This window comes from Leucopleurus acutus, assembly GCF_964270905.1.
Source record: "Leucopleurus acutus genome assembly, chromosome: 8".
NCBI classification, from domain to species: Eukaryota; Metazoa; Chordata; class Mammalia; order Artiodactyla; family Delphinidae; genus Leucopleurus; species Leucopleurus acutus.
The window spans coordinates 45,827,865-45,854,265 of NC_139151.1; the positions used below are offsets into that span (position 1 = coordinate 45,827,865).

Genomic DNA, 26,401 nt, shown 5'->3' on the forward strand with positions numbered 1-26,401 from the left:
GGGAACTATATTCAATATCTTGTAATAACCTATAATGGAAAAAAATCTGAAACGAACACAATATTGTAAATCAGCTATAGTTAAATTTTTTTCGAAAAAGAGAGTGAGGTCCTCTCTGTGCTAATCTCACAATCTAGACCCCTTGGCCTTTAGCAAAAGAAGTGAAACAGCTCAACAACCCACTCTCTGTGGTGGTTTTTCACTCCCAGAACTCCCAAGTGTTTGTTTCTGCCAAAACTCATTAGGAGCTTTGACACCTGGAAGAGTTCACACTAGATGGAAGGTGGGGAATGGAATGAACAAGATATGGAAGGAGAAAGGGGCACAGGAACGATCCTGGCTCTGACCGGGCCGCTGTGAAGGTAGGCGGTGCAGAGCATGGTTGAGGGTTTGGGAGGGAAGAGGGCCAAAGTAAGCAGAAATAAACTCTGAGTCTGTTTCTGCCAAAATCCTTCCACAGAGAGCCCTATTTCCACACTCCTTGGCCCAGTATTCATGGCCACCACGGCCTGGCCCTGACCTCCATTTCCAAACTTTGCTCCTTTCCATTCCTCACCCACACACCAGCAGAATGGGCCACCCACCCTCACCAGAAGGGCCCACTGGTAGCCAGCTGTCCCTCAAGCTCAGCTCCTGGGGTCTCCCCATAGATACACTTCATCCCACATCTACCCCTCTGGATAGACCATGCTCTCTCTTACCATATTATTTTCCCCCTTTGGCAAGTTTTTGTTTAACCTAGTTAACCTTCAACGTCACTCCTCTTGGAAAGTCTTCCCTGATCACCCCCTGGTTGAACTTTGGGACCCTCGTCTTGCACACCTGGTACCTGCTGTTATCATAGCTCTTTTTACCCTGCTAAGAAATTATTAGTCTGTGTGTCTCTGAATTCTTGAGCATCTTAATGACAGGTGTCATGTCTCTCATTGCTACAGCACCAGCTCCAGCATAAAGCTTAACACATAACAGGTATTTAATTAACATCTAACCATAAAGTACTCAAAGGCAGAGACTAGATGCTATTCACCCTTGTATCTCTAATCTCTAGACCATTGCTGGGCATGGAGAAAGACTCCAACACGTGTTTGTTGAACTAATGCAGCTGCAAGCTGGGACGGTTGGACATCCACATTAAAAGAGTTATTATGGTTGGGTGACCAACTCATCCCAAGGCAAATACTGAAAGTCCCAAATCCCAGGAAATTCTTCAGTCCTGGGCGAAGACCAAGATAGCTGGTTACCCTACACTATAGCCACAACCCACTGCCAGGAGGGACCAGTAGAAGCTCAGTACATAAATTCATGATATTTAATCATATTCATTTATTTGTCCAATCAACCAATATTTCCTGTATATATACATAGATAACTAGATCCTGAAAAAGTAGTAATTTGCAAACATTTGGATACATGTTCTTGCTTTGCTCAGTTCATTACTTGGAGAGGCAAAGCTAACAAAAGCCAGAGTCTGTGCTTCAGAGGGTCACCAGTGGAAGTGAGAGACCCACGGGAAGGTCAGCCTTAGCTGAATGAATAAAACTATCCCTCTAACTTGGCAGAAGATGATAAAGGATTTCATTGAAAGGACCAATCATGGTTTGTGTTGGAGGCCAGGGACCTGGTCCTAGTCCAAACAGTGGTGCCCTGAGCCGTTGGTGTATCTATAAAAGAGGGGCTCATAATGGTACTGGTGCCTCTCTGTAGAGTTTTTGTGGAAAGCAAAAGAAACCAAGGCTTTGCAAGTTGAAAAGTAAGCAGCACATATTAGCATCGTCAGCTTCACCAGCCTGTCAGTTAACCATAAAGTTGGTAACTTTATTACAAATTCCTGACAGTGGGTAAGTTCTGCTGCCAGTTGGATTACAGGAAGTCAACGTTTTCCAAAATCCTACTTCCCAAATATTTGTGGGGAATTCCAAGAAATGATACTCTAATCTCAGAACCAGTGAGTTTGGTCACTCCCTGCAGCAGCCAGCACTGCCCCAGGTCCTAACAGTGCCACAGAGGATCTGTGCCAGCTCTGAATCTGTGTCCCAAATGCCACTGCTGATATGGGACAAGCCACTGCCCCCTGAAGCCAGGAGGAAATAGCTCTTTTTGTGTTTTGTGCAGATGGCAGGGAGGGTTCCCACAGCAAGAATGCTTGAGACCAAAACGTTATAATCACTAGGGACCCCATGCTTGCCTTTGGGGATTTATACAAGTCAACAGAGTGGATGGAATAAGTGCTGACATTAGCTACCTCCATGCATTCTTCTTTCTGGCATTTCTTGGGATCTGTTCACTACGTCATTTCTTCTCTTACGGTAGTTGTTCTCAAATGGGGGCAATTTTACACCCCCTCCCCAGGGTACAGGCCATGTCTAGAGATATTTTTGGTTCTCAAACTAGGAATGAGGGCTGCTAATGGAGTTAAGTGGGTAGAGGCAAGGGGTGCTGCAAAGCGTCCTATGATGCATAGACAAAGCCCTCCACATCAAAGAATTATCCACCCAAAATGTCAGTAGTACTGATGTTGAGAAACTCTGTCTTTGGGTGATTTTTTTCTCAGGAATCCTGTTACTCTCCCTTCTGATGTGGCCTCCATGGAATCTATTGTTTCTCAGGCATGTTTCTTTATGTCTAAAGTCTAAGGTGGATAGGACTTAAATCTTAGTCCGGGTCCCTGGTACTCCTGTAAATTAGCAGTGAAACATAATTGCGTATCTAGGCTTTCTCAGAACTATTCAGCTCGTGGCATATAAGCTCTAACCCCTGCCCACTTATATTATTATATTGAAAGTAAGTTGAAGATCCTTCCATTCAATAAATATTTGATGAGCACCTACTATGTACTAGGCATGGTATCAGACACTAGATAGGCAACCATTAATCAACCAGACATCGCCCCTGCCTTCATGGAGAATACGGCATGGCTGAATTACAAATTTTAACACATACCACGAGGAAAAGCGGAGGGTACTATAAGGGCATAGGATGGGAAGGACAGCTTTTAGGTCGGCGAGGGGGAGAACATCTCCCTAAAGAAGTAATGTTTGGATCGAGACCTGAGGGAGGCAAAGAAGTGAGTCCAGTGAACAGCGGGGGCGGGGTGGTGGTGGAAAGAATAAGCACAGAGGGCTCTAGAGTGGGGGAGAGATGAAGCCCTCAAGGAACAGAACAAAGACTGTGTGGCCGAGTGTGCTGTGATCTAATCTGTACCTTTTCAAGGTTGCTCCAGCTGCCATGTGGGTGATGGGTTGAGGGTCACCAGTGGAAGTGAGAGACCCACGGGAAGGCAAATGCCGTGGTCTGGGAGGTGGATGGGGGTGGCCTGAGCCACAGGATGACAGTGAGGACAGAGCCAGACGTCTGAGGCCGTGGGAGTCTATATCCAGGGATGGGCAGTGTCTGGGCACACGGGAGACCCGCTATCACTGCGTGAACAGCTTCAGAGAGTGGCGACTCATCGGAAATCAGCCCTCCCCTGTCCTGCTCAGCATTTCTACTGGGAACGAGCCACACACATCAGGGGCTGGTATCTTTTCCTACATTGCACTTGGCTTTTTGCTGTTTCTTCAATTGGTTGAAATATTGAGTGGTTTTTATTTATTTATTTGTGGCTGTGGGGATGGAGGGAGGGTGATAATAAATGGCTTGTCATAAAACCTAATTTCCTACGCTTTCAAGAGCCATTCGTCCTCCTCTCGGCTTGATGCCATTTCTCTCTGGAGTCAGGCTGACCAAGAGCAGCCCATAGCCAGGGGCTTGGGAACTTCTCCCGGGAAAACCTTACTGTTGGCCTGGGCAAGGCGTCCTGAGAGTTAGACTTCCTTAACCTCAAGTCAAACCCCAGCGTGACAACTAGTTGGGCAACAGACGAGATCACTCCTTCCAGGGAGATCCTGGCAGGCGGGCCCACTCTAAGAGGGTAGCTGGCACCAAAGTGCCCGAACTCAGCTCCTCTGCCTTCGTTGCCATGGGCAGTGACCATCATCTCTGCAGAGGACTCTGTCCAACGTGTCAGGACCACTGCCATCCAGACCAGAAGGTGTCAGCAGGCCTGGGCCTTGATTTGGGAGACTGGAGAGATTGTGCCTACAGCAGGGATGACCTGCTTGGGAATAGCTGAGCCCCTAGGGCAGAGTGCAGAGGACACCAACAACACAGCTGTTTTCAGGTAAGTGCCAGGAGCCCACTCTAGGGGAAGTCCAGGTGGGAGGTTTTACTGAGAACCTACCGGTAGTAAGGCCTGAAACATGATAAAAACCATAGTTCCTGCCCTCAGGGAGCTAGCACTTGGTTCAGGAAGCACACAAATAGGTTAATAATACTAACAGGATGAGTCTTACGATGGAAGTGAACACATAGCATTATGGGGGTGGGAGGAGAGAAAGGAAGAAGCTCCTAACTCTGCCAGGGGAATCAAGGGAGACTTTCAGGAGGAGGTGATAATTCTCTGGTGGTTCCAGACAGCCCACTGGAACCACCAGGGTTTAATTAACTGAACTCAGAAAAACAAACAGAAACACCACCACACATTTTTAAGGGTATACCTCATCCATTATTCATTTAAAAAGAACCACCAAGTGAAATTAATTTCCCTCATGGATTATTTTTCCCCTATAAAATTACTCTGAAGGGTGAGTTTTCAAATAGAAAAATTCTCCTTTAAAAGTAGATTGCTTTTACACTTGGCATTTAAATCCAAGCGCCAGAAGTATCTATGCTGTACAGGAAACCCATTGTCCTTCAGGTGTACTTGACAAGACTTCCAGGAACTGGACCTTTGCTGGGGGGAGATAACAGATAAAATGTGGGGTGAGCCACACGTGCCCAGCCCTGGTCTTCTACCGGGGATACACTTCCAGGATGAATGAATGGGGGTGGGGGTGGGTGATGGGGAGGCACTAGAAACCTCCATTTGATGCTTATGGCCCAGGCTGCAGAAACAGGATAAACTTCTGAAGCCCTGATCAAAGACTCCTTTTTAGAAAGAAGAAAATTCTGAGATTATTTTTTCTAAAAGCTAACTTTCAAGGAACATTTGTATCACACTTCATCCTGTTTGTCCTAGAGAGAAACCATGATGCAAGTTGACAGTGACAAATAAGAATTAATACTCCACTTCCATCCTCTTCCCTCCTCCCAGTTTTTAGAAAGGGAACCACCAAGTCAGCTTATAGGTCTTCACTGGGCACTCACTGTGTGAGGCCCTGAAACTCCACAAGGCCAGGGGGTGTGAGGGCCAAGTGGTGGCGGGAGTTGGGGAAGAGGAGAGAAATATATTAATGTATAAGAACATAACATTTTGCCATTCACAAAGCCTCTTCACTTATATCACCTGATGTAAATCTCTCCAATAACTCGCTGAGGTTGTAGGATCAGAGCAGATCACCGATTTACTAAAGAACTGAGAGGAGATTCAAATAAATTCATATCTGAGCTATGAAATCAACAAATTGTTGTGACATTGAAATGCTCTTGTAATAAAAAAGAAAATTCAGATAAAAAACAAATGTAGTTAATCTTGAAAGAGAAGAGATAAATTCCAAATAGAAGCAATAAATAGGTTCTTGCATTATTTGATAATCCAGTTAATGAAGAGGAGGGAATCATATAAATGCATTGAAACATTTTTGCTGGTTGACACATTGACAAGGACAAACTGATTAAAGAACAGTCTCATTTCACAGAGTTTAATATAAGTACTATACAAGAACACTTAAATACAACTTACATACAATATCTTTTTAAACTTGATAGGATTTCTCCCAAATTGACAACTCTAAAAATTTATACAATATAGGTGGAACTAAAGAAAACTCTTAGTACTCTTAGCAATGAAATAAAAATTTTGATCAACATGCCAAAGGAAAGAATACAGTATCTTTCTATCCTCTCTATAGACAAAGATATTAGAAAATCATTGTTCTATAGAAAGGTATTCAGACAGTAATTAGCCAACAAGGTAAGCAAAAAGAGTATTATTGAAGTATGCCATGTAGTTAAATAGTAATAAGTATTAGTTTTCTAAATTATATAATGTTTACGGTATTTTTTACTTTTTTTAAAAATAAATTTATTTATTTTAATTAATTTATTTTTGGCTGTGTTGGGTCTTCATTGCTGAGCACAGGCTTTAGAGCGGGGCTACGCTTCACTGCGGTGCGCGGGCTTCTCATTGTGGTGGCTTCTCTTGTTGCGGAGCACGGGCTCTAGGCACACGGGCTTCAGTAGTTGTGGCATGCGGGCTCAGTAGTTGTGGCTTGCAAGCTCTAGAGAGCAGGCTCAGTGGTTGTGGTGCACAGGCTTAGCTGCTCCACAGAAGCCCTTTACTTTTTATGGTTTATGGTGATTTCTTTCCTCATAGTGGATATAAGTTTTATAACTAATTTTGTATTCACAGTTTTGTGTTCTTTTTCTTAAACATGGCCCCCAAACTGTATAAGTTTTAGCCTCCACAAAACCTGGACCTTCCCCTGATTTATGCCCATTTTGCAGGTGAGAAAACAAACTCAGGCAAAGTCTTACCCTTACCCAGGGTCACGCTGTTAGAAAGTGACAGAGCCAGACATAAAGCCAGCTCTTTTCCTTCACGATGTTGTCTCTGCCCTCAAAGAGCCTGAATGCATTATATAAATCCCCACACATTTCCTTTGCAGAGGCAGAAAGAAAGTAAGGTAGAACATTTAAGAAACCCAGACGACTCACTCAAGTTTCTAAAGAGAGGTTCAGTGTGGCCTATAGTGCACATCGCATCTCCCTTCAGGACCGGAGTCTGGACAGAAGAATTCAATTTACAGTCAGCACCAGCATCACTATTCTAGGCTCAAAGCAAGCCCAGAATCAAGTATGCCCATGGGAAGCAAAGACAGGTCACATCAAATGCATTCAGGGACTTCAGGCTAACTAATTCTTCCTGAGCCCCTACTGTTTGCCAGGCACTCACACCTGCATTTGTCTTAATCTACATGAACAATTTTTTTAAGGATGAGAGAATAGAAACTCAGAGTAACATGCCCAATATCACAGATCTAGTAAAAAACCAGACACAAGCTGCAAAGCCAGATCTGTCCCAAAGCCCATCTCCAGTTCTCCAGGGGGTTGTGGAATTCAGAAAAATAATCACCTACTTATGCCTGAAGGCCAAACCAGAGAATCATTAGTGTAAAGCAGAGAGATGGGTAAGTAGTAAACATCCTTCCCATTCTCTCTGGTTCTCATTTAAAGTCTGGGGCAAACCTGACAGCAGCCATGGCATTCAAAGGGTTCCAGGAGCCAAACAGACTATGAGAGGTCTTAACCAGGAACCATCCCATGCCCAGAACCCAGTGGGATAATCTGAGTTGTAGCTAAGGTTAAGACAAGCATCAGTATTTGAAAGGGAGTACTAAGGATTAAATCCACACACAGAGCAAGAGAGCTTGTGCTAACATGAGAAATAGGTTGAAAGCAGGTTGGAAAGAAATATCAAAAGTTTCAGAAAACAGATTGTGAAACAGTCACAGCCAATAGATTTCTGTTGATTTTTTTTGTAATCAACATATTAAATATCATGCTTCCGTAAATAATGGGAAGGGAAAAAAATGCTTTGCTTTACAATAAATATTGGCTATCCATCGTCCTCAGGCTGATCACGTGGGGCATCAGTGAGAGTGTTCTACGTGGGCTTTAGCTGAGTAGGATCCAGTAAACATATACACAGGGAGGGTCAACTGCAGACAAGGTCATGGAATCCCTTATCTCTAGAGAATGCCAAGGCAAGAATCATGGAATTTTATGCTCAGTTCATAATAAAAATTGACTGAAAGTTCATGGTTGTTTTTATTTTGTTTTGTCTAGTTCTTAGCCACGTTTCTGTGGTCTTATGAATAATGAAAATCCCAATGGACCTTGTGGTCATAACAACCATGGCCTGGATTGAACCTAACGCAAGAGTTAGAGGTGGTAGGGAGACAACTGACTGTGACTTCCAAGTGCTTTCATTGACATGTGGCCCCTGGAATTCAGACAAGCAGGCCTACAGGGAGGCTTTGTTCTGTAGGGGAACTGGAGAGAGGCCTGGAGCCTTTGCAAGCCTGGAGGAACTTGGCTGGATCCAGAGGAGCATGAAAGGCCCAGCCCCAAGGCAGCCTGGGGACCTTGGAAGCCAAGGCCAGGAAAGGAACGGCTTGTCCCCCTGACAAAGATAAGTAGGGCCTGGGGGGCTGTTTCATTTACATGGTGTTTTCCAACCTTTACGCACAAATTCAGAGTGAACTCTGCTTCTCACCATCAGCAGCCTTGTTGGGCAAAAGTCCTGATCCTTGGCCTGATAGCCCCAAACCCTCCTGGAGGAAAGAAAAAACTACCAGGTATCCTGGAGGTATCTGAGGTTGAAAAGAAAGAGCACTGCCTATAGAATCCAAACTCCTGGCTATGTACAATAACACAATAATTTAACCCACTGCACACTCAAATCTTATGCCTTTGCCTTTTGCATATTCCTCGCTTTACGTCAAGAAAACAATACAAATTTTCGGTACCTGTTTTTTCCAATTCATGATAAGTATTACTGATAGAATTACCACAAAACAGCAAAGAAACTGACAACCATGAAAACTCTACAGGCTACAATCTGTTATAGGCAAAAACTAACTGAAGAATCATGTACTATTGGGCATGCTATAAAATGCAAGAAGAAAACAAATGACCTGAGGGGGGAAAAAATCCGTTCTGAAGAAATAATCAACAACAACAAAAAATAAAACTGTCAAAAGGTAAAACTGCACTCAGTAAAACTAGCAAAAGGATCCAATCTTCTTGCTAATTTCACATCTAAAAAATTTTATCTGGGAAAATTGAATTTAATAACTATAAGGGCCAAAGAGGGAAAAAAGTGGAAGCAACAATAATGAATAAATTTTTTCAAGAGCAAAACAAATGACAATAACAAAAACTAACAGCTACTTCAAAGTTTATTATAAAATATACACAGGAAGAATTAATCCAGATCAACATCAATAAAATAAAAGTAAAACTGGGGGATTCCCTGGTGGCGCAGTGGTTGAGAGTCCGCCTGCCGATGCAGGGGACACGTGTTCGTGCCCCGGTCCGGGAAGATCCCACATGCCGCGGAGAGGCTGGGCCCGTGAGCCGTGGCCGCTGAGCCTGCGCGTCCGGAGCCTGTGCTCCGCAACGGGAGAAGCCACAACAGTGAGAGGCCATATACTGCAAAAAAAAAAAAAAAAAAAACCTTCTCAAGTACTGCATCTTTGGCTTCTTGCCTGGTGTCAGCCCAGGGAGACTTCTTTTTTTTTTTTTTTTTTACTTTTATTTAGTTAGTTATTTTGGCTGCACCGGGTCTTAGTTGTGGCACGAGGGATCCTCGTTGCAGCATGTAGACTCTTGGTTGCGGCATACATGCAGGATCTAGTTCCCCGACCAGAGATGGAACCCAGGCCCCCTGCATTGGGAGTGCAGAGTCTTATCCACTGGACCACCAGGGAAGTCGCCCAGGGAGACTTTTTAAGGCCAACCTACCTGATGCATACTCTATCTCCAGACTCAGCCCTGAATAATTCCATGAGTAGCTCTTGACATCACTAACTTTATTGCTCATTTTCCTACACAATGCACACCTGCTCATTGCCTCCTTCAGTTTGACACAATCAGCTACTCTTGCCAGCTTGACCTTGCCTCCTCTCAAGGCCAAGTTCATTTCTCTACCTAGGTTGAGCTCCTCAAGACAGCCCTTCCAATACCTAAGGCATAGGTAGCCCTGCCACCAGTTTCATCATGTCATCCAACAACAAAGCTCATATACTTTCAAAATGCCTTCTTCCTGTCTGTCTTTTACCCCTGGCCATCTACTATCCAGCCTAGCTAGTATCAGGACTTTTAAGTCATCCCTCTGGTGTCTCACCCCCTTTCAGCTGACAGTTTGCTTCCATTTTGCAATATATTTGCCTAGACTTTACAAAAATCAATGAGTTCAGGATAACAAGTACAATAGCCTCAGGTGGCCTCCCAAAGATTGATACCATGTTTTTGTTGACCTAGTTATTGTATTTCACTGTTACCAGAAATCAACTGATTAGGCAATTTTGAAAGTATTTTGCATCTATTTATTTCATTTTCACTAAGTAGAATGACCCTGTGTCAAATAAATAAATAAACTAAACAAATAAAACTCAATTGTTTATTTCCAAAAGTAGGCTTAATGCCTGGCAATCTTAATACTTACATAATTTGCAAGAATGCTGGATCCACATTCTCTTTGAAGTCAATAATGCAAGCCTCCAGTTTTCCACCACTACCATTCCAATTGGGCCAAAAGATTTAGAATAATTTAGCATCCAAACAGGATATATATTCAGCATGGAAAGAACAAAGAGATTATCATTAAGTCTTTGATTAAATCACATCTTCTATTCTAGGCCTCAGTTCAGTTTCATCACCAGTAAGAAGAGCATTTCTTTTAACTTTTATCTATCCTCTAAAAGTCCGAGAGTCCTTTGGGTTAGGGATTGTATTTCATTTTTCTCTGCATCCCCAATGCAAAACACAGTTCTGTCAAATAAAAACATTAGATTAATCTTGAAAGAATGAATATCCGTGATCTATGAAATTGTAACTTCCACGGAAATATCCAAAACCCCTGGCATCATTAACAGTTCTGTAGGGCAGTAACAGTCAACCATTTACGATGAAAAAGAGCCCCAGGCACATTAAAAGCCTGTCCCAAGTTATGATATTCAGTTCTAGGCCAGGATCCTAGAGGGACAAAATGGAAAGTATGTCAGACTCTGCTTTAATTCAATGCAGCACTTGAATCTGTGCCCTCTTGGGCAAACCACTGGACATGAAGAAACCACAAATCTGAAGATCAGAGAGACCTGAATGTGAATTGGATTCCATCAGTCCCTTTAAAAGGTTTTGGTTTTAAGAAACAGAACTTCCCTGAACAACGCTAAGCAAAAGGTGAGTTTTTTGGAGGAAGAGATATATCAACATGAATTCACAGGCAGGAAGTGCTGACAGGTCCCGGGAAGACTTGGTTCCAGGAACTGGACCCACAGCCTCCAAACCAGGCCACAGACCCACCCATCATTGAGACCCCTCTCTTTGGGGCCATTCCCTCTTCCCTCTGCACATCTCCCTACAGAGCAATTTTCCTCTTCCACTCAAAAACAGGCTAAACGTGGCTGCCCAGATTCTGTTTTCTGCTGTGTGCCCATCACCACACACTTCTTCTCTGAGTGAGGATAAAGGAAGATGGATTACCTTTTTTTTTTTTTGAATCAACATACAGTTTATTATTTTTTTATGGTAACAGATTTTTTTTCAAATTGAGCTTTTAAAAAGTACATTTAACTACAAAAGTAAGATTAAATAGGTACTAATAAAATATATTTGCCCTGAAATGGTTAAGAAGATACAATGTTGATGCCCACATCAACAGTACATTATACATTACACGCATTACTTAAAGGTCATTTTCTTTTCAGTAATAATGTCGATAAAACCACAATATTTATTGCTTATATCAAGTGCAGGTTAAAATCCAGATAGCCTCCCAAAACAAATCCTTGTGATAAAGGACTTCTCAGTCTGGTCAGGTGAAATTTTACACTTAACATGTATGAATACAGCTGAAAATGTACCAGATCTTAAGAAGTTTTCAAATCTTGATTTTAGGGAGTGGGTACAGTGTGAGCAGCGCCCTGGGGTGCTGGGGGTACTGGACACCCCACTTCTCTGTGGGTGTGTAGTCAACCACACCTTCTGGGGTCTGAGGAATTTGCTAAAAAGCCCGTGATTCACCCAACACTGTCAGCTACCAGTGCCAAAACTTGCAGGGCAAAATTAGTTATTTACAGGGTGTTTTGCTGAGAAAACAGTGTCCAGCCAACAAAAGCACCAACCAAAATGACTGACACAAACCCCATCTTAGTGAGAATAGGTTGCCAATAAAACCGTCTTTTCCTTTTTTCATTCGGTCTCGTTCAGCCTCTGCTTCATCTGCTACACCTTCTGAGCTGTGCTCTTTCCTGTCCCCCAGAAGGCGCTTGCGCAGGGCTCTCTCACTGTTTTCCTCCGGAGTATCTTGCATTTTTAGGACAGTCCTGTATATCTGTCACCTGTCAGTTTTTCTTCTAGGCCTATCCTGTTGCCATTGTATTTTTCACTCATTATTTTGGATGGTGACTGATCAAAAACAGGACATAACGTCTTCGTTAGAAAGTCCTTTCCACCATTTCTGTACACTTGAATCTCCCTTTAGAAACTTTGCTCCTTCATTAGAGTCATGTATGAAAATCTGAGTTGATCTGGTGTCTGAGTCAGCCCCAGTCAGCATTTTCTCATACTCAGTAACAGTTGTTTAATGTTAATATTGTCTCCTTTTTCCATCAGAACAAGACAAGTGTCCACCAGAGAAAAGGTGCCTGACCGCCCGATGCTGGCACTACGGCAGATCACCGCAGGCCCGTGTTCAGGATTCAAGGAGCCAGATTCTCGCACTTTAAATAAGAAATTGAGAAAAGAAACTGGTGATTCAGGCACTCCGAAATCTGGCCAGGTAGTATAATGAAAGTGAGATACTGTTCTGTAATTTATTATTATTTTTTTAATCTTTTTTTTATACAGCAAGTTCTTATTAGTCATCAATTTTATACACATCAGTGTATACATGTCAATCCCAATTGCCCAATTCATCACACCACCACCACCACTGCGCCGCCACTTTTCCCCCTTGGTGTCCATATGTTTGTTCTCTACATCTGTGTCTCAATTTCTGTCCTGCAAACCGGTTCATCTGTACCATTTTTCTAGGGTCCACATATATGCGCTAATATACGATATTTGTTTTTCTCTTTCTGACTTACCTCACTCTGTATGACTGTCTCTAGATCCATCCATGTCTCAACAAATGACCCAATTTCATTCCTTTTTATGGCTGAGTAATATTCCATTGTATATATGTACCACATCTTCTTTATCCATTCGTCTATCGATGGACATTTAGGTTGCTTCCATGACATGGCTATTGTAAATAGTGCTGCAATGAACATTGGGGTGCATGTGTCTTTTTGAATTATGGTTTTCTCTGGGTATATGCCCAGTAGAGGGATTACTGTGTCATATGTTAATTCTTAGTTTTTAAGTTTAGTTTTTAAATTTTAGTTTTTTAAGGAACCTCCATACTGTTCTCCATAGTGGCTATATCAATTTACATTTCCACGAACAGTGTAAGAGGGTTCCCTTTTCTCCACGCCCTCTTCAGCATTTGTTGCTTGTAGATTTTCTGATGATGCCCATTCGAACTGGGGTGAGGTGATATCTCATTGTAGTTTTGATTTGCATTTCTCTAATAATTAATGATGCTGAGCAGCTTTTCATGTGCTTCTTGGCCATCTGTATGTTTTCTTTGGAGATATGTCTATTCAGGTCTTCTGCCCATTTTTGGATTGCGTTGTTTGTTTTTTTAATATTGAAATGAATGAGCTGTTTATATATTTTGGAGGTTAATCCTTTGTCCATTGATTTGTTTGCAAATATTTACTCCCATTCTGAGGGTTGTCTTTTTGTCTTGTTTATGGTTTCCTTTGCTGCGCAAAAACTTTGAAGTTTCACTAGGTCCCATTTGTTTATTTTTGTTTTTATTTCCATTACTCTAGAAGGTGGATCAAAAAAGATCTTGCTGTGGTTTATGTCAAAGGGTGTTCTTCCTATGTTTTCCTCTAAGAGTTTTACAGTGTCCGGTCTTACATTTAGGTCTCTAATCCATTTTGAGCTTATTTTTGTGTATGGTGTTAGGGAGTGTTCTAATTTCATTCTTCTACATGTAGCTGTCCAGTTTTCCCAGCACCACTTATTGAAGAGATTGTCTTTTCTCCATTGTATATCCTTGCCTCCTTTGTCATAGATTAGTTGACCATAGATGCATGGGTTTATCTCTGGGCTTTCTATGTTGTTCCATTGATCTATATTTCTGTTTTTGTGCAAGTACCATATTGTCCTGATTACTGTAGCTTTGCAGTATACTCTGAAGTCACAGAGTCTGATTCCTCCAGCTCCGTTTTTTTCCCTCAAGACTGCTTTCGCTATTTGGGGTCTTTTGTGTCTCCATACAAATTTTAAGATGTTTTGCTCTAGTTCCTTAAAAAATGCCATTGGTAATTTGATAAGGATTACATTGAATCTGTAGATTGCATTGGGTAGTATAGTCATTTTCACAATATTGATTCTTTAAATCCAAGAACATGGTATATCTCTCCATCTGTTGGTATCATCTTTAATTTCTTTCATCAGTGTCTTATAGTTTTCTGCATAAAGGTCTTTTGTCTCCCTAGGTAGGTTTATTCCTAGGTATTTTATTCTTTTTGTTGCAATGCTAAATGACAGTGTTTCCTTAATTTCTCTTTCAGAGTTTTCATCATTAGTGTATAGGAATTCAAGAGATTTCTGTGCACTAATTTTGTATCCTGCACTTTTACGAAATTCATTGATTAGCTCTAGTAGTTTTCTGGTGGCATCTTTAGGATTCTCTATGTATAGTCTCATGTCATCTGCAAACAGTGACAGTTTTACTTCTTCTTTTCCAATTTGTATTCCTTTTATTTCTTTTTCTTCTCTGATTATTGTGGCTAAGACTTCCAAAACTATGTTGAATAATAGTGGTGAGAGTGGACATCCGTGTCTTGCTCCTGATCTCAGAGGAAATGTTTTCAGTCTTTCACCATTGAGAATGATGTTTGCTGTGGGTTGTCGTATATGGCCTTTATTATGTTGACATAGGTTCCCTCTATACCCACTTTCTGGAGAGTTTTTATCATAAATCGGTTTTGAATTTTGTCATAAGTTTTTCTGCATCTATTGAGATGATCGTATGGTTTTTATTCTTCAGTTTGTTAATATGGTGTATCACATTGATTGATGTGCATATATTGAAGAATCCTTGCATCCCTGGTATAAATCCCACTTGATCGTGGTGTATGATCCTTTTAATATGTTGTTGAATTCTGTTTGCTAGTATTTTGTTGAGGATTTTTGCATCTATATTCATCAGTGATATTGGTCTGTAACTTTCTTTGCTTGTAGTATCTTTGTCTGGTTTTGGTATCAGGGTGATGGTGGCCTCATAGAATGAGTTTGGGAGTGTTTCTTCCTTTGCAATTTTTTGGAAGAGTTTGAGAAGGATGGTGTTAGCTCTTCTCTAAATGTTTGATAGAATTCACCTGTGAAGCCATCTGGTCCTGGACTTTTGTTTGTTGGAAGATTTTTAATCACAGTTTCCATTTCATTACTTGTGATCAGTCTATTCATATTTTCTATTTCTTCCTGGTTCAGTCTTGGAAGGTTTTACCTTTCTAAGAATTTGTCCATTTCTTCCAGGTTGTCCATTTTATTGGCATAGAGTTGCTTGTAGTAGTCTCTTAGGATGCTTTGTATTTCTGTGGTGTCTGTTGTAACTTCTCCTTTTTCATTTCTAATTTTATTGATTTGAGTCATCTCCCTCTTTTTCTTGATGAGTCTGGCTAACGGTTTATCAATTTTGTTTATCTTCTCAAAGAACCAGCTTTTAGTTTTATTGATCTTTGCTATTGTTTTCTTTGTTTCTATTTCATTTATTTCTGCTCTGATCTTTATGATTTCTTTCCTTATGCTAATTTTGGGATTTGTTTGTTCTTCTTTCTCTAGTACCTTTAGGTGTAAGGTTAGATTGTTTGAGATTTTTCTTGTTTCCTGAGGTAGGCTTGTATAGCTATAAACTTCCCTCTTAGAACTGCTTTTGCTGCATCCCATAGGTTTTGGATCGTCGTGTTTTCATTGTCAGTTGTCTCTAGGTATTTTTTTATTTCCTCTTTGATTTCTTCAGTGATCTCTTGGTTATTTAGTAATGTATTTTTTAGCCTCCATGTGTTTGTGTTTTTCACAGTTTTTCCCCTGTAATTCAATTCTAATCTTATAGAGTTGTGGTCAGAAAAGATGCTTGATATGATTTCAATTTTCTTAAATTTACTGAGGCTTGATTTGTGACCCAAGATGTGATCTATCCTGGAGAATGTTCCGTGCGCACTTGAGAAGAAAGTGTAATCTGCTGTTTTGGGATGGAATGTCTTATAAATATTAATTAAACCTTTCTGGTCTATTGTGTCATTTAAAGCTTCTGTTTCCTTATTTATTTTCATTTTGGATGATCTGTCCATTGGTGTAAGTGAGGTGTTAAAGTCCCCCACTATTTTTGTGTTACTGTCGATTTCCTCTTTTAGAGCTGTTAACAGTTGCCTTATGTATTGAGGTGCTGCTATGTTGGGTTCATATATATTTATAATTGTTATATCTTCCTCTTGGATTGATCCCTTGATCATTATGTAGTGTCCTTCCTTGTCTCTTGTAATATTCTTTATTTTAAAGTCTATTTTGGGGAGGGGGAAGTGTAAGCTGTGACAAAGCGAGAGAGAGGCATGGACATATATACACTACCAAACGTAAGGTAGATAGCTAGTTGGAAGCAGCTGCATAGCACAGGGAGATCAGCTTGGTGCTTTGTGACCGCCTGGAGGGGTGGGATAGGGAGGGTGGGAGGGAGGGAGATGCAAGAGGGAAGAGATATGGGAACATATATATATATATGTATAACTGATTCAGTTTGTTATAAAGCAGAAACTAACACACCATTGTAAAGCAATTATACTCCAATAAAGATGTTAAAAAAAAAAAAGAAAAGTCTATTTTATCTGATATGAGTATTGCTACTCCAGCTTTCTTTTGATTTCCATTTGCATGGAATATCTTTTTCCATCCCCTCACTTTCAGTTTGAATGTGTCCCTAGGTCTGAAGTGGGTCTCTTGTAGACAGCATATATATGGGTCTTGTTTTTGTATCCATTCAGCAAGCCTGTGTCTTTTGTTTGGAGCATTTAATCCATTTACATTTAAGGTAATTATCGATATGTATGTTCCTATGACCATTTTCTTAATTGTTTTGGGTTTGTTTCTGTGGGTCCTTTTCTTCTCTTGTGTTTCCCACTTAGAGAAGTTCCTTTAGCATTTGTTGTAGAGCTGGTTTGGTTTTGCTGAATTCTCTTAGTTTTTCCTTGTCTGTAAAGCTTTTGATTTCTCCATTGAATCTGAATGAGATCCTTGCCGGGTAGAGTAATCTTGGCTGTAGGTCCTTCCCTTTCATCACTTTAAGTATATCATGTCACTCCTTTCTGGCTTGTAGTGTTTCTGCTGAGAAATCAGCTGTTAACCTTAGGGAGTTCCCTTGTATGTTATTTGTAATTTTTCCCTTGCTTCTTTCAATAATTTTTCTTTGTCTTTAATTTTTGCCAATTTGATTACTATGTGTCTCGTTGTTTTTCTCCTTGGGTTTATCTTCTATGGGGCTCTCTGCACTTCCTGGACTTGGGTGGCTTTCCCATGTTAGGGAAATTTTCAACTATAATCTCTTTCCCTTTCCCATGTTAGGGAAATTTTCAACTATAATCTCTTCAAATATCTCCTCAGGTCCTTTTTCTCTCTCTTCTCCTTCTGAGACCCCTATGATGCGAATGTTGTTGCATTTAATGTTGTCCCAGAGGTCTCTTAGGCTGTCTTCATTTATTTTCATTCTTTTCTCTTTACTCTGTTCCACAGCAGTGAATTCCACCATCTGTCTTCCAGGTCACTTATCCGTTCTTCTGCCTCAGTTATTCTGCTATTGATTCCTTCTAGTGTAGTTTTCATTTCAGTTATTGTATTGTTCATCTCTGTTTGTTTGTTCTCTAATTCTTCTAGGTCTTTGTTAATCATTTCTTGCATCTTCTCGATCTTTTCCTCCATTCTTTTTCCTAGGTCCTGGATCATCTTCACTATCATTATTCTGAATTCTTTTTCTGGAAGGTTGCCTATCTCCACTTCATTTAGCTGTTTTTCTGGGGTTTTAACTTGTTCCTTCATCTGCTACATAGCCGTCTGCCTTTTCATTTTGTCTGTCTTTTTGTGAATATGGTTTTTGTTCCACAGCCTGCAGGATTGCAGTTCTTCTTGCTTCTGAGATACTGTTCTGGCTTCATCACTATTGGTAGTTCCTAACTACAACAGATGGACTGTGTAATAGGACTTCACGTCTTCTGACAGGAACTTCACACTGAATCCCGTTTCCTTAAGTAGCATCTCTCCTTCGCGTTTTGTTGGCCAGTACTGTGCACACTTAACCTATTATTTCTCCACAATTCGGTTTAGTGTGACAACTGCTTTGGTCTTTTGCTGCCAAACCATGAGCCAGAAATGACAACCTGAATTAGGAAGTGGACACTCTCTTAAGATGTAACTCCTCTGCTCCTCTTCTATGTCAACTAAGCTGGCATTAATAAATCATTTTCAGCATTTTGCAGTTTAACATGACTGTCATCATATGGGCTTACGTCTCTGTATATGTGTTGATTTCTGTTTTCTGGAAACTTGGCCACTCTGAGGCTAGTCATGTGACTCACTGTGAATTTCCGAGCTCCTTCCAAGAAGCTCTGAGGGGATGCTCAGGATGCCATGCTCTGGCCACCCCGCCACGGCCCAGCCACCCTCCCCAGAAGCTGGATCCCTATTTCAGCCTTTGCATCAACAGGGGAACACCATGGCCTTGGAATTAAAGGAGCCATTGGCTTTACATAATTGTGCAGGGGAAAGAGGATAGACTTGTCTTAAGTAAATTAAAACATGTTCAGAGAGGAACTGAGCCTACATGAGCTGCAAATAAATAAGGAAGAAAATAAAATGGCATTCCTTAAAATTCACAGTGGGGTGAAGAAAAAACTTTGACTCATAAGCTTTAGATTTACAGCTTTAGGATTGGATGATGTGCCCAAGCACACTTCTTATTTTGTCTCAAGCCAGACTGCGATGAGGTAGAGAGAATGAGAGGTGAAGAAGTAGAGAAAGTGAGACAACCTGCTCTCTCAAGAACTTGAAACTAGGTATAAGGACTATGAGATGGAAGCTTAAAGCAGAGTGGGGTGAAGTTGGTGTGTGTGTGTGTTTGTGTGTGTTTGTAAGAAAGATAAGAATTGCACCTCTCTGTGAGCTGAAAGATAAGATACCAAAGAAAGGGAGAACTCAGAAGCAAGATGCTGGAGAAGGGAGTGGTGCCAGGAGCACAGATGAGGGAAGACACTTCTCCCCCCCAGATGATGGAGCTCCTACCAGCTTTTCCAGCTCCTCTCCCAACACGGCTCCAACATGTCCTGTTTTCTAGGCCCTCTCTCACTCTGTCTATGATCATGTCACACTATCTCATGCCTTCATGGTCTTGTACACATTGTTCCCTCCACCTGGAGTGCTGGTCACCCAATTGTCTCCTATTGAACTCTGACTCGCCCTCTCAGACATGACTCACAGATCACTTTCTCTGGGGAACTTTCCTGATTCTTCCATACAAGCAAAGTAAATGCTTCCCCTTTGGTGTTCAAAGACTTGTAAGAGACACATTTATTGGTGTTTTTATTCCTTCTAACCCCCCACCAGAGTGGAAGTACCTCGAGGGGGAACGCCTATGCCCAATTCATATCGATTGAACATTCAAGAGATTTTGAATGAATGAATGAATGAATGAGGAAAGGAAAATCACTGTGTGCTTTAAGAGCTTTGAGATGGAGAAGAAAAGTACAGCCTCTTGCTCGGCTGAGAAGGATGGGACAAGGTGAAGCTTGAGGAGAAAACAGAACTGTTGGGACAGTCTCTGATGGGAATTCGCTGGAAAGTCAGAGATGATGGAAGGATTTGGAAGCAGAGTGATAGCCTAGCCAAATTTGCATGCCAGTGGCATCAACTAATAAATCCACAAAATTGAAGTTGGTGACCTTCCTGTAAAGGAAAAAGCAACTCTCCCACACCCAATAGCTTTATCTGAGAAATAAGAGTGATCAAATCAGATTTGTGAGACCACAGGGACAGAGAGGCTCAGACAGCTGGGGCTTTCTAAAAGGCATAAAAATACCAACATTCTGTCAAGGCCCATGATCAAAGCCTTGTCAGACTCAACTCATGAAGAAGAAAATCCACCTAATAGTATTAAGAAAATCTTTGATTTCTAATCTGTTGCTGTGCAAAAATTTGAATTTTGCTCACCAAGTAGAATTAAGTGTCAATTAGAATGTTTTTTTAAAATCTGTATGGTAAACATGATTTAGCAGTAGTAACTGAGTTGTGTGGCTAGTAAGAAATCATCAGATATAAATCTAATAGAAACTTGAGTGCACTTGCCTCATCCCTTTCCCGTTACTGGAACTCTGCAATACCAGAACATCATGGAATGTTAGACCTCGGAGGAACCTTGAAGAACATCTAAGCCAATAACCTCATTTTCTCAGAGGCCAGGGAGGAAAAGTGACTCTTCAGGCCTCTCATCTCATTAGTGGTGGAACTCAGCTGGAAACACAACTTTTCTCATCTTTCCATCAAATGGTCTTCCCTCTGCACCATGTCATGAAAATAAAGTTAAATTATGTTCAATTAAAGAATTATTCAGTATGGTTTGCTGTCCAAAAGAATTAGCTTAAATAATGTTTTCATGCCAAAAATGGTAACCCCTCAGATAGCCAGAAAATACTATTGTTTTCTGGAACCCTTCGTTTGCTTGGAGCTTCAGAAAGTCTTGGTTTTACTGGACGAACACTACATGCTCTAAGAGTTTGGAAAAGGAAAGATTGTGACTGATGCAGGCAATGGTAGGTAGAGGATGGGAAAGAGAAGACTTGACCAGAAAGGCTGGAAGAATGAACTGAATCCACGGAGTCATGAGAAAGAATCGCATCCCTGACCAAGATAAAAGAAAATATCACAATGAAAGATTCAAGGGAAACTGATTGCCAAGTTTGGATTGGAATTAATTTGTTTAGAACAGTGTTTCTCAGAGCGAATTCTACAGAACACTCGTTCCATAATATGCTCTATAAAAACATAGTAATAGGGGCTTCCCTGGTGGCTCAGTGGTTGAGAGTCCGCCTGCCGATGCAGGGGACACAGGTTCGTGCCCCGGTCCGGGAGGATCCCACATGCCGCGGAGCCTGGCTGGGCCCGTGAGCCATGGCCGCTGAGCCTGCGCGTCCAGAGCCTGTGCTCCGCAGCGAGAGAGGCCACAACAGTGAGAGGCCCGCGTACCGCAAAAACAAACAAACAAACAAAAAAAAACCATAGTAATCATAGAGGAGAAATTCCGTGTTCTCATGATTGAGAGATGCTATTCACCCTCTTGAAGAGCCCTGGTACACATTAGGTTATTAAAGGTGCCAAGTGTTCCTACAGTCAAGTTTATTTTTTTTTGTACCATACTTTAAAAATTCAAAAGCCATTCTTAGCTCAAGGGCCGTACAGAAAGATGCCACCACTCGATTTTTAGCTCTTTGCAGATGCCTGCCATTGAGGCCTCTTTCGTGCTTTTTTTTACATAATGCTTGTTAATATCTTATGACCCCTAGTTCTGTTGGAGACATTTGAGAAAATACAGTTTAGAGAAATGACTCTCGAATATTGAACATAATGATCCACTGGGGAGCATGTTTCGTGCAGCTCCCTGGGCCTGGAATCTGCATTTTCATCAAGCCCTCTAGGTTGATTCGGCTACGGGTGGTCCAAGAATCACACATTGAAGGGAACGCTGACAGTAAAGGAAAAACTAGGGTGATGATGACCTTGGGGTTGAAGGTCAAGAGGTGGCCACAGACAATGAGGGAAAACTGAGCTAGAGCTCAGTTATCCCAGAGAACATTTCAAAGCTTCTTTAGGGGAAAAATGCCATCTCCCTGAAATAAGCAATGGAAGATTTTCCTGAGAGGAGGAAGAGCTATAGCCCTACTACCCAAGGTTCCCTGTGCCCTTGGGGATGTCTCACTAAGCATCTTCTGCCGCCACCACTGGAGACTGGTGGAGTGGGTGAGAGGGGCTTCCCCCCTTTCCTAAATTTTTTGTGGTACAGCTGAGCAAGGAGAGGCGTTCATTCAGGCCTTCAGTAAATCTTCTGGAAAACAAAAGAAGAAAGAGAGCAATATGTATGTGAATAAACTAGCTCTCAAGCCTTCACTCAGCTCAGTACTAGGCTTTCTTCTCCGGAGCTTGTAGGCTTCACCCTGTAGAAGCTTCTAGCTTGTTTCGATCGTGTGGGTGACTTCAGAGGTGTGCCTTAGTCGGCTCAGCTGTGCGTATCTCTTCCCACCTCCCTGTTCAGTGAGCGCCTTCGTGTTGGTAGCTTGAAATCAGCCATGGTGGGAGTATTTACACCACAGAAATCAGCAAAAAGCAGGGCATTGTTTATTTATCTATTTTTCAGAGCTAGTTGTTAAACAGTTATCAACACATCACTGCTTCAAACTCACCATCCAGAATACATCATAGCTCCATGGGTAAAAGTGTAAGCTGTATGTTCACACAGACCTTGTATTGAATCCCAAGACCATCTCCTTTACTAGTAATAAAACTCTTACTCTCTCAGAGTCTCAGTCTCCCTTTCTGTAAAACTGGAGGTAATCACTCCTTCCATTGTAGGGCTGGGATTCCTATATAAAGAAATTTAGCCCAATACCTGACACAGGGTAAGTTACCACAGGTGAGTCTAGACATCTTAAGGCCTTAAAAGTAGAACCAAAGGAGGCCCTGAGAAAACCAGGAGTTCTCCATCCTTCCCACCTAATGCTTTCCAAGGTTCACTTTCCTGTCTGAGAACCCTGCCTCTTCCACTGGTGATCGACCGTGAGAATATTTTCAGAGAGGTCTCACTTGACATGCAGGATTTTTTTTCTATAGATTAAATTGACTACTTTTATCAGGATACAACCCAATAAAGCCCCGCTACCACAAGAGATGCACCTATACAGTAGCAGGTGGCATATGTTTTATTACAGCACCTCCAAACCAATAATTATGCCTTGTCTAGAGCACTGGCTACTTTCTTCCCCACACGCAGACCTCAAGGACAGACACTGTGTCTGGGTCCCCTTTTATATAAACTGAACACAGATTTCTTGAATGACTGAGACAGCAATTCGCAAGAGGAAATGTAAAATTTTTATGAATCTTAATGTAGATTTTACTTTCCTGCCTGAGTAAGTAAGAGCAGTCTGAAAGCAGTCAAGCCATCCCCAGGTGTCTGAGATGCTATGAGGCCTCCAGACCCTCATTACCAACATCAATTCTCCCCACCTGGTACTATAGCTGGAGAAGAAAGCTGCCCTAAAGCCATATTAGCCACGGGGCAGCTCAGAGATGCTGATTGCTTAGACTAAATCCCTAAGATCCTGTTGTTTTCTTGTTATTTGCCTCTCCTGAGGACTGAGACGATTCACAGTGAGGTACATTTCCACAATCCAGGTTGATTAAGGTCTCAAAACCCAGATCTCACTCGTCTGGTGAAAGCAAAGCTACGGGACCTGAAAGTTCCCTCCCTTCTGCCCCTTCCAATCTCTCTTCAAGAGCCCAGCTGTCTTCCGCAATTCTCCAAACATTTCTCTTACTTCTGTTCTAAAGGACAGTCCTTTTTTTCCAAAGGACTTTAATTGATTTAGACCAGAAATTAGTATGCAACACACAGACCCAGATACGTGAGCAGGGAGAAAGATCAACGTGTCACATATTTCATTCGCTGTAATTTAATTACAAGCAGAAATTCGTTGCAGTTGTGTGTTCCCCGTAGCCGTTGATGTTCGGAGTGTAAGGACAACTTCATTTGAAAGAGGTTTCCAAGAAGAGCGTCTGCAAAAGTCGGGCTGTCTGCAGGAAATAGCTTCCAAGGTAAGAACAACTCACTCCTTAACATCCTTTATTCAGGAAATATCTGTCACAGGTCTACTACGTACATATTGCACGGCATCAGGTACTGGAGTCCGGGACAGGAAGACCCTGCCCCACGAGGGAGCTTATATACCAGTGAGGGATCAACACTGAAATGCTGCCTACATTAAATAAAGAATTGATGATACGTGATGATAAATATCACAAAAGGGAAGAACTACGAGAGGAGATGGTAGAGCTCTGCAGGTGTTAGGGGTGGTTCTCTGAGGAACAGACACTAAAGACAAGATTTAAAAGATAAGAGGTGGTCCTGGCATAGCATAGAGAATATTTTAAACTAAAAGACTACGAAGAGCAAAACATCCCAAGGTGGAAAAGAGCAAACCAAGAAACCGAAACATCAAGGTGGCTGAACTGTAGTGAGGGAGACAGGCCCTCCCGTGGGATGGTCAAGGCAAGGATTTTGGCTATTTTCTTAAGAGCAATGGGAAACCATGAAAGCATTTCCAGGGAGTGAGTGGCATCCTCAGCTCTGTATTTTTTTTTTTATAAATTTATTTATTTTATTTATTTATTTTTGGCTGCGTTGGGTCTTCGTTGCTGCGCACGGGCTTTCTCTAGTTGCGTCGAATGGGGGCTACTCTTCGTTGCGGTGAGGAGGGCTTCTCATTGCAGTGGCTTCTCTTGTTGTGGAGCACAGGCTCTAGGCGGGCGGGCTTCAGTAGTTGCAGCACACGGGCTCAGTAGTTGTGACTCGCGGGCTCTAGAGCGCAGGCTCAGTAGTTGTGGCGCACGGGCTTAGTTGCTCCGCGGCATGTGGGATCTTCCTGGACCAGGGCTCGAACCCATGTCCCCTGCATTGGCAGGCGGATTCTTAACCACTGCACCAATAGGAAGCCCTGTATTTTTTTTTTAATGATTATTCTGGCTATTGCGCACTGAGTGGACTGGAGGGAGGCGAGAGAGGTTCTGGGAGCCTGGTTAGGAGTCACTGCTGGGATCCAGGAGAGTAACCTAAATGGTCTTCCTCCCAAACACCAGGATGTTGGAGATACAGCCACAGAGGAAACGTCTGTTCCACTAGAGCTCCTAGAGCTACTCAGGGAGAAGGAGTGTCCTGTCCCTCAGAGCAGAACCACAGGGCTTATCCACAGAGATTTACAGCTTGCAAGATTCCGAGTCCACAGAGCCCCCCTGGCAGGGCCTGGTGACCAGCTGCATGCTGTCCCACATCATTCAAATATTCATTAAGCTGCACTGCCCAGCCACCTGAACGCAGCTATTGCCTTTGCCTGAGTGAAGACACCAGGCAGAGGAAGAAGAGGCACAGACAGAGACCTAGTCCTGAGTCAGACACGATGAGGGCAAGCCGGTTAGTAGCCCTGTGACCTTGCACAGCTGCTTTGCTTTCCCTCTGTGCCACAGTTTCAATATCTTACTGCAAAATGGGGCCAATCCAGCTGTCTCCTGGGGTTTCCTGAGGGTTCCTAGGAAGTAAATGGGTTCATCCTTGTAAAGATTCTTTAGCACAGAAGCTGCCCCTGAGAAGCCCTCGATTTACACCCAAGTTTGAATCGCACCTCGGCCACGTAGCCTCTGTGACTCGGGCAGGTTAACAAAGTTCTCTGGGTCTCAGCTTCCTCAGCTGTGAAAATGGGGATGTAAAACCTACCTGGAAAGGTGGTGGTGGAGATTAAACGAGCGAGGGCTACTCAGTTTTATTTCTGCCTCTGTGTCCGCACAGGGAGGGGCACCAAGAGTGGGCCCCTCTCAGAGCTGGGAAGGCGGGAGGTGGAGGGAATAGAAATGAGACAACTTTGAGCGCAGACCCAGGACTTCAGACGCAGCCAGGTAACGCCCACATTCCATACCCACCTCTCTGCCTAAAGAGCATGAAAATTAGAGTGAAGTGGAATCTGCCAGATAGCCCTGGGGAGAGACTCTAACTCGCATTTAAAGGGATGCTGGAAACGGATATGCTGGTGAGGTAAAACCCTTCACCTTGGACCTGCTCAGCCCTAAAAACGTGCATCCTCTGCTCCAACAAGGGAAACAGAGGAAACCTCCCCAAGTTGCTTTCCTGCTTTGCAGTTGAGGAGGGTGGTTTGCGTTTATTCTGCCAGCTCCAGGTCGTCAGCGTAAAGTCAGCTTGCTCGGAGCAGTGCGCTATTTTTTTAATAAATTTACTTATTTATTTGTATTTATTTTTGGCTGCACTGGGTCTTCAATGCTGCGCGCAGGGTTTCTCTAGTTGGGGTGAGCGGGGGCTACTCTTTGTTGCGGTGTGCGGGCTTCTCATTGCGGTGGCTTCTCTTGTTGCAGAACACAGGCTCTAGGCATGCAAGCTTCGGTAGTTGCAGCACACAGGCTCAGTAGTCGTGGCTCGCGGGCTTAGTTGCTCCACGGCATGTGGGATCTTCCCAGACTAGGGCTCGAACCCGTGTCCCCTGCATTGGCAGGTGGATTCTTAACCACTGTGCCACCAGGGAAGCCCCAGGGGTGGTGCGCTTTTATTCCCTTATTCCACACAGTCACGAACAGCCACTTGGTGCCAGGCACCTTGCCACAGAGCAGTGAGCCTTGATGTGTGCCACGAGGACCTCACAGTCCGTGCGGGCAAGGGCAGTAGCATCAAACGCCACGATAAGGGCTACCATGGGGGCCAGGACACGGA

The 26,401-nt window shown here is 42.6% G+C and overlaps 1 pseudogene across 1 annotated transcript; it reads right to left on the reverse strand.

Annotated features, from left to right (window-relative positions):
• Window positions 1-11,837: 11,837 nt before the first annotated feature.
• On the reverse strand, window positions 11,838-26,384 carry LOC309964865 (tyrosine-protein phosphatase non-receptor type 2-like; annotated as a pseudogene). Its single transcript has 3 exons — window positions 26,287-26,384; window positions 18,050-18,550; window positions 11,838-12,571 (listed from the first exon to the last, which is right to left on the reverse strand). The product of its transcript is annotated as a tyrosine-protein phosphatase non-receptor type 2-like (transcript).
• Between the last annotated feature and the right edge of the window lie 17 nt (window positions 26,385-26,401).